This window comes from Schistocerca serialis, chromosome 11 (genome assembly GCF_023864345.2).
Source record: "Schistocerca serialis cubense isolate TAMUIC-IGC-003099 chromosome 11, iqSchSeri2.2, whole genome shotgun sequence".
In the NCBI taxonomy this organism is placed as follows: Eukaryota; Metazoa; Arthropoda; class Insecta; order Orthoptera; family Acrididae; genus Schistocerca; species Schistocerca serialis.
Window position 1 is genome coordinate 178,543,030 of NC_064648.1, and position 9,457 is coordinate 178,552,486.

At 44.3% G+C, this 9,457-nt stretch overlaps 1 protein-coding gene and 1 pseudogene across 1 annotated transcript in view; both read right to left on the reverse strand.

The window, feature by feature from the left end:
• LOC126427231 (basement membrane-specific heparan sulfate proteoglycan core protein) overlaps positions 1-9,127 on the reverse strand; it is a 792,772-nt gene extending 783,645 nt beyond the window's left edge. Inside the window, exons 1-2 of the mRNA XM_050089468.1 lie at positions 8,927-9,127; positions 951-1,118 (exon numbers count right to left, since the gene is read on the reverse strand). The gene's annotated coding sequence lies outside the window, so the exon portion shown is untranslated. The remainder of the gene's footprint in view (positions 1-950; positions 1,119-8,926) is intronic.
• Positions 3,021-3,138, reverse strand: LOC126427493 (5S ribosomal RNA; annotated as a pseudogene).
• Positions 9,128-9,457: the final 330 nt, after the last annotated feature.

The window sequence follows — 9,457 nt, forward strand, 5'->3', positions numbered from 1 at the left end:
CGAATCAGTGCTGCAGGTAACCAAAGGCTGCCCATGTCTGATTCATGTGGTCATTGATAGGGTGAACATTTGATCACAGTTTTAAGGGGGATGACCAGTATGAGACTATGATTTTAAGGGAGGGTTAAGGGACACGTAGTTACAATAAATTTCAACTGCACTACTACATTGCTTTTCCTTGGAATGCGTCACAATTGGAACATAAATATAAATTTTCTAGCATCCTTTGTTTACTTTAACTCCATTATGTCATACAGTATCATATTCTGAGGTAGCTCCAGAAACCAAGAGTGCAGAAACACTCATTTACGGTGTAAATTTAAGACCGACGTGCCGAAACCTTTTCAAAGAACAGGATATACTAAGAACTGCTTCTCATAATACTTATTCCTTAATGAAGTTTCGTGTGAGTAGTGTGTCTCTTTTTCCAACCAATAGCTCAGTAGACAATATCAATAGTATCGATAGTACTTTGTGGGATTAATACTTATAACAGTGATCAGTCATGAAAAATATGGGAGAAATAGGCAGTCAATAAGGGAGACGGGAGGATTGAAAAAATTGCTACAGTATGGGAAACACTAAAAAATAGGAGAGAGAGTTCGTCACCCTAATGGTGGGGGCTAGGAGAGTTGGAAATGAATTGATGATGAGTTAGAAGGCTCAGTGTGTAGAATCTAGGAATATGCTAGGGAGAGTTGAAAGTTAGGAGGAAGAGTGTGTGGAATGAGGCAGTAAGGTTGGAGGAGTTGAAAGTACAATATGTGCAACCAGGTAGTTTGGTTGTGAGACACGAGAGTGAGATGGCTGAGTGTGTGAAATAAGGCAGAATGATGAGAAGGATTGAAGAGTGAGTGTGTGGGGTGAGGCAGCGTGGTTTGGAGAGTCGGGTGTGAATCAGAAGCTACAGTGTGCGGAGACTTTAATGGGCTGCTACCTTCCAGGCTTACCATTTTCTGGTCCGTAGCCGTTGTCCCCATTGCCGTTCTCGCCATTCTGGTCGTAGTTGCCATTCTCGTCGTCATCTGCGTCGTCCGGACCGTTGTAGTTGTCATCGTAATCATCTTCATTGCCGTAGTCATCCTCCTGACGACGGACGCGCGAGTGCGGGGCTGAAACTACACAAGTCACAAGGTTAACAGAAGCGTCAAAGCTCATTATTTTGCTCGTACACTCTACACTACTGGCCATTAAAATTGCTACACCAAGAAGGAATGAAGATGATAAACGGGTATTCATTAGACAAATATATTATACTAGAACTGCCATGTGATTACATTTTTTCACGCAATTTGGGCGCATAGATCCTGAGAAATCAGTACCCAGAACAACCACCTCTGGCCGTAATAACGGCCTCGATACGCCTGGGCATTGAGTCAAACAGAGCTGGGATGGCGTGTACAGGTACAGCTGTCCGTGCAGCTTCAACACGATACCACAGTTCATCAAGAGTAGTGACTGGCGTATTGTGACGAGCCAGTTGCTCGGCCACCATTGACCAGACGTTTTCAACTGGTGAGGGATCTGCAGAATATGCTGGCCAGGGCAGCAGTCGAACATTTTCTGTGTCCAGAAAGGCCCGTACAGGACCTGCAACATGCGGTCGTGCATTATCCTGCTGAAATGTGGGGTTTCGCAGGGATCGAATGAAGGGTGGAGTCACGGGTTGTAACACATCTGAAATGTAACGTCCACTGTTCAAAGCGCCGTCAATGCGAACAAGAGGTGACCGAGACGTGTAACCAAAGGCAGCCCATACCATCACGCCGGGTGATACGCCAGTATGGCGATGACGAATACACACTTCCAATGTGCGTTCACCGCGATGTCGCCAAACACGGATGCGACCATCACGATGCTGTAAACAGAACCTGCATTCATCCGAAAAAATGACGTTTTGCCATTCGTGCACCGAGGTTCGTCGTCGAGTACACCACCGCAGGTGCTCCCGTCTGTGATGCAGCGTCAAGGGTAACCGCAGCCACGGTCTCCGAGCTGATAGTCCGTGCTGGTGCAAACGTCGTCGAACTGTTCGTGTAGATGGATGTTGTCTTGCAAACGTCCCCATCTGTTGACTCAGGGATCGAGACGTGGCTGCACGATCCGTTAGAGCCATGCGGATAAGATGCCTGTCATCTCGACTGCTAGTGATACGAGGCCGTCGAGATCCAGCACGGCGTTGCGTATTACCCTCCTAAACCCACCGATTCCATATTCTGCCAACAGTCATTGGATCTCGACCAGCACGAGCAGCAATGTCGCGATACGATAAACGGCAATCGCCATAGGCTACAATCCGACCTTTATCAAAGTCGGAAACGTGATGGTACGCATTTCTCCTCCTTACACGAGGCATCACAACAACGTTCCACCAGGCAACGCCGGTTAACTACTGTTTGTGTATGAGAAATCGGCTGGAAACTTTCCTCATGTCAACACGTTGTAGGTGTCGCCACCGGCGCCAACCTTGTGTGAATGCTCTCAAAAGCTAATCATTTGCATATCACAGCATCTTCTTCCTGTCGGTTAAATTTCGCGTCTGTAGCACGTCATCTTCGTGGTGTAGCAGTTTTAATGGCCAGCAGTGTATGTAGCTCAAACTAGGAATTCTTATAGCGAAGAGATGTCTTATTTTGTCTGTCGCCCTTTGCTTGTGGCACATATGTTTAACACAAAGTTAAATACTGCATTTTTTCGTTTTGTAATAAAACTCATTGTTGTTTGAATGTTGTCTAGAGATCCGAGGGAGCAGGTTTCTCACACAGCCCACATTTGACGATTAGGCAGGATTCAACATTAAGAAAGACCAAACTCTGTGCCAACAGGCCTTGGAAGGAGCAACGGTACCGACCGGCCGCCGTGTCATCCTCAGCCCATAGGCGTCACCGGATGCGGATATGGAGGGGCGTGTGGTCAGCACACCGCTCTCCCGGCCGTATGTCAGTTTACGAGACCGGAGCCGCTACTTCTCAGTCAAGCAGCTCCTCAGTTTGCCTCACAAGGGCTGAGAGCACCCCGCTTGCCAACAGCGCTCGGCGGACCGAACGGTCACCCATCCGAGTGCTAGCCCAGCTCGACAGCGCTTAACTTCGGTGATCGGACGGGAACCGGTGTGACCACTGCGGCAAGGCCGTTGGCAGGATTCATCACTAGTGATCAATAATATATTCTGCTTCACTACTTAGCACAGTCTGCCAACGCTGGGGTGACTTCTCGATACCGCGACAGTGGATTTCACGTGGTTTTGAGGCGAAGAACTTGTCGAGACGTGTTCGGAGCGCATTTTCATCCGGAATTGTAGTTCGTTGAAGGTTGTTCGATAGAGAGCAGAAAAGGTGAAGATCTCAGACCGCAACTCCTGTCTAGCGTTTTTTGTTGGCCTAGCAAGCGGGCTGGCATTATCGCTGAGTAGCATAACTTTGCGCAGTCTTCCTGGATTGCGTCTGCGAGACAATAAATGTCAGCAGTGATGTTTACAGCTCGGGGAAGCAATTCGTAGTACAACCACACCGTTACTGCTCCACCAGATGGATATCATTTATCTTTCGTGGATGCGCGCACGCTTTTGTACGGGGTAGTGCTGCGTTGTTTGGAGTCAACCAGTCCTTTCTTCTCCTTATGTCAGCATAAAGACGCCATTTCTCGTCACCAGTAACGATACACGATAGGAATGGTCGATGTTGTTCACGAGCCAATTGATGACGAGGAAGTAGAGATACTCTTATCGTGACCGGCCGATTTTTGTGATTTTGACTTACAGTTTGCGTTACCCGTACACCCGATTTTCGAACTTCCCTCACTGGATGCAAATGTCGCACGACGGTGCAACGGAGACAGTTCACCACATCTGCCATGCTCGAGTACAGTGATGTGGACCAGTGTGGACTGACGCGTTTAAAGGATCTTCATCAAAACCCGAAGGTCTTCCTGAACGTGGAGAGTCACTAATGCCGAAACGATTCTCCTCATAATGAGAAAACTATTTTCTTGCTGTCCTCTGTCCAGTGGCACTATCCCCGTTGTAATGGTACTTGAATTACGTAACCATTACGGCATCTCACCTCAACCTCTCGATACCAGCAATATTCTACTGTGTTTCTGGAAAATAGTTAACATATTTCTGTGACAACATTCAGATTTGATTTAATTAATGTAGAGGTACTTCGATACATCAATATGTAACTATTGCAATGATATTATTCTTATGTGTATTCTTTCTTTTGTCACTATGATCTTTGACGTACTTGTAACTCTGATTTTTGGGCGCGTAAGCGGCTATTAGAGAGTCAAGCTTTGGTCGTCATATTAAAAAGACGCAATCACAAGCTGCGACATCGTCGCGAAAAAACACAGTGACCCGTATATGTAATAAGTTTCCTTTAATTTACGTCTATGGTCACAATCTTTTCTGTTTAACAGATTACCGGTTTCGGTCTTTAATGACCATCATCAGATCTGTCTCATGTGCGCATGTGATGTGATTTATATGTATTTGACGATGCTGGTGTTGATTCCGCATTTAAGAGTTGACTATGCCACTATGGCTGCAGTGCATTAGGACTTTGTTTTTATGATACAGATCTGATGATGGTCATTAAAGACCGAAACGAGTAATGTGTTAAACAGAAAAGATTGTGACCATAGACGTAAATTAAAGGAAACTTAAAAAGACGCAAATTGTAGTCAGTTTATGAAATGTGAACTTTAACACTGAGGAAGATATTTTCAAGTATGTTTTATATTGTGAAGTGATGTTTTTTTTTTTTTTTTTTTTTTGGAGCGAGTTACGTGATATTGCAACAAAAGTAACAAAAAAAGAAATGTAACTTAAATTCGGAGAGCTGATTACTATTTTACATCACCATTCCCCTAACTTGCAAAAGTTTAATCTTAAAAAAAAAAATGGTTCAAATGGCTCTGAGCACTATGGGACTCAACTGCTGAGGTCATTAGTCCCCTAGAACTTAGAACTAGTTAAACCTAACTAACCTAAGGACATCACAAACATCCATGCCCGAGGCAGGATTCGAACCTGCGACCGTAGCGGTCTTGCGGTTCCAGACTGCAGCGCCTTTAACCGCACGGCCACTTCGGCCGGCGTTTAATCTTCAAGAATGGTTTATGAAACACATCTGTAAAACTTTTGAATATCGCAGAATAACACCTAGGCCTCTTTGGATCCGAACCTGGAATCATCACTACCTAGATTTTCGACGACTGAGCCACGAGTTCACAACGAGACCAGCGTGGGAAACACGAAAAGATGAGCGCCTAGTTTATCCATTATTTCAAGAAATGACTTTATTAACTCTGCTCTAATGACACATACCACATAACTTTGTTGTTGCCCGGAAATGCAATATTTAGCAGCGTGAGCAACACTACAATCATAATTAATTTTTGACCTTTGTTGTGGTAGGGTTGTTAGACCGTACACGGCGCAAATGTTTCTGGCTGCGTCCTCTGCCGTCACCCATCTATTGAAATCAGACAGAAGAATATGTCGCAAATGTTCCGATTGCTCCAGTTGGCTCTCCAGTTTCTAGAGTCCACAGCCCCACTCACTATCTCTAAATGACAAAGTGACGCTGTGTGAACTCAAATAGTAACTGTGAACTACAAATAAAAAATCACAATACACAAATGAATCCATAGCAACCGGCATACCAACATGCAAAACAAAACCGCTACGAACTTACGCACCAACCTAATGATGATACATTGCGCAGCTATTACATATTAACTAAAGTTCACTCTTGATCACAACACTTACGTCTCAAATGAGACATTAGTGTTGTGATCATGACTGAACTTTAGTTAAAATATAATACTCTATTGATCACTGTTTCCAAAAATTGTTACCAAAATTGCACAGTTATGTTTTTCCCACGCATGGAATGATGGCGTTTCGAGAGCTAATTCTGATTATCAAGTAATAATATTTACATTGTGTTTATGTGAGATTTTGATGTGCGTTATTCTGCCTCTGTTGCCCTGCGGTCGTCTTTTTGCGGTATTCGTGCAATCGGAAAATCGGACAAAATAAATCTTGTAATTTTTTGTGTCGCAAATATTACAAAATACACTGCGTGATCAGAAGTATCCGGACACCCTCAACAACAAATGTTTTTCATATTAGGTGCATTGTGCTGCCACCTACTGCCAGGTACTCCATATACCGACCTCAGCAGTCATTGGACATCCTGAGAGAGCAGAATGGGGCGCTCCACACAACTCACGGACTTCGAACGTGGTCAGGTGATTGGGTGTCACTTGTGTCGCACGTCTGTATGCGAGATTTCCACACTCCTAAACATCCCTAGGCCCACTGTTTCCGATGTGACAGTGAAGTGGAAACGTGAAGGGACACGTACAGCACAAAAGCGTACAGGCCGACCTCGTCTGCTGACTGACAGAGACCGCCGACAGTTGAAGGGGTGTCGTAATGTGTAATAGGCAGACATCTGTCCAGACCATCACACGGGAATTCCAAACTGCATCAGGATCCACTGCAAGTACTATGGCAGTTAGGCGGGAGATGAGAAAACTTGGATTTCACGGTCGAGCGGCTGCTCATAAGCCACACATCACGCCGGTAAATGCCAAACGTCGCCTCGCTTGGTGTAAGGAGCGTAAAGACTGGACGATTGAACAGTGGAAAATCGTTGAGTGGAATGATGAATCACGGTACACAATGTGGCGATCCGATGGCAGGGTGTGGGTATGGCGAATGCCCGGTGAACGTCATCTGCCATCGCGTGTAGTGCCAACAGTAAAATCGGAGGCGCTGGTGTTATGGTTTGGTCGCGTTTTTCATGGAGGGGGCTTGCACCCCTTGTTGTTTTGCGTGGCACTATAACAGCACAGGCCTGCATTGATGTTTTAAGCACCTTCTTGCTTCCCACTGTTGAAGAGCAATTCGGGGATGGCGACTGCATCTTTCAACACGATCGAGCACCTGTTCATAATGCACGGCCTGTGGCGGAGTGGTTACACGACAGCAACATCCCTGTAATGGACTGGCCTGGATAGAGTCCTGAATCCTACAGAACACCTTTGGGATGTTTTGGAACGCCGACTTCGTGCCAGGCCTCACCGGCCGACATCGATACCTCTCCTCAGTGCAGCACTCCGTGAAGAGTGGGCTGAACGTATGCCTCCGAGAGTGGAAGCTGTCATCAAGGCTAAGGGTGGGCCACGAACTTGTAAGTTCTTGTCAGCCAGCTGTCCGAATACTTTTGATCACAAAGTGTAGCTTCTTTCTGTTTGCCTTCTTACAGATGCCATGCCTCCTTCATTAGACATAAAACTCACACTGTTTGTTTACGAGTAACTAAAATGGGTGTACTGCAACTGGCGGTCGTTTAAAATATACTGGTTAAATATGGCACGAACGTTTTGCAGTCTTTTGGGATGAGGATCTTCACATAACTTTGCCGAAAGATCGGAAACTCCATACATATCGCGTGCAGCTCTACACGACATCCAGCCATGGAGTTATGATTACATGTACCTTAGGCTGTTAAGAATTGGTTCTACCGACCAATTTGATGGTTTCTCTCGCAGCTTTCCACTCTTCACATTCATATTAATAATATAAAATATGTACTTTGTATATACTAATGTAATATGCTTACCTTTAATATGCAGCACTAATGTACGTTCAAAAATATATCGACTGGATATTTATGAAATTTTTTCGATACGATAAGCTTTGTTTACTTCCTGTGAAATTTATTTCTTCGAGCATGGCATGTTCTCAAACTCAACTAACTAGTTGTATCGAAAATGGAACTTCTGGAATCTTGCCCCCTCTTCGATAAATTTCTGAATGCACCCATGCGTCCGCTTGCTAGTTTCCAATACAGACGACTGTATCAAGTGCGTTTGTTTGTTTACGGATGTACAGTGGTTGATGAGAGCAAATGTATTCTCAGTTGGGAACTTTTGGATAGTAAATCGAAAAATACGGAAAAAAAGAAAGAGCAATTACATTTGGCTGGTCAGAAAATGTGAAGAAGGTGAAAAAACGGAGGTAATGACAAATAATCAGATCATACCGTCAAAATTAAGTACAAGGTGTGGAAATGTCAGCAGGACAGACAAATGTAAGTATCTAGTTGAAATCATCTATACTAATCCAGAGAAAAAAAATCCATTATTATGAAAGGTTTATGAAAGGTGGACATAAGAAAGCATACATGTAATTTTTCGAACAATCACCTCTAGAAACGCAAAAAAATATCACTACAAAACAGTATTCCGGCCAAAATGTGAATATCCAAGAGAAGTTAAGCAGTCAGGAAAAAGGGAAGAAGAAGATGCTAGGAAAAAAAGCAATAGTAGAAAGATTTAAATTAAGAAGTAACGCCGGAAGTACACAATAATATTTTTAAAAATCGGACAAAATTAGGAAAAGAAGACTGTCGGAGCAAGAATGAGTCCTAGAAGACTGACAAGAGGAAATCGTACAGCGTTTTGCAAAATGCCTGACTGGCTTAGGAAACTACATGAAGAAAAGAGAAGAAACTGGCGCAAATAAGCAACAAGTTGAAGACAGAACAAAATTAAGAGTGCTAAGGTTTCTCAGACAAAACAGATTCAGAACGACTGAAAATAGTCAGTAGAAGTGAAGGAAGGAAAGAAGTATATAGATGAAGGAGTAAAGCAATTGTCGGAAAGATGAAGTGCTAGCTGGCCTGTGATGAAAGAAAGAAATTTCAATGTCAACTGACAGAAAAAGAGGTAGGACACTTGTAGCATTAATCTTACTAAAACTTTTTCCTCTTTGCCTGAATTTCATCTGAAGCACGAAGTTCGTTTTGAAAGGCGTTTCCTGCTTCAGTTGTTAGTGTCTCCATGGCAACGACGCTGAGCGTACGCCCTCCCCTGGCATCTAGCGTCCGTCTACGGAAAACTGTCTCACCTTCCTTGTGATGACTCGGTTCCGCTCCGTGCCACCAGTCGAGGATGTGGCGCTTGGCGCGCTGCAGGAGGTCTCCGAAGCCGGCGGCAGATGTCTCTGAGTGCGGAACGTCCCTCGCTAGTTCGGCCTCTTGGAAGTCATCCTCCAGTTGCGAGAAGGGCGCGACGACGAAAGATTCGCGTGTCGCAGCTGGAGCAGGAATTCCTGTCGGGCGGGGATGAAAAAAAAAAACATACAGTTTATCAATCTGCGCTTCTATAAATGCTCAAAGGTAACAGACATATTGGATAAATTCTAGTCTCCGATACCACCCGTCGGCTTTGACGGAAGACATCATACGTAAGGCAAAGATGCTGCAATGGACAAAAAATCTTATAACATATCAGAAACGTGCTTGAAAATGATCTTGGTAGTGAACTACAGAATACGACTAGACTTTTAAAAAATGAAAATCTTTACGCACACTACTGCAGACGCGAAGAAATAAAACGCAAAAATAACCAAACCTTGCAACCGATAACTATACTACAC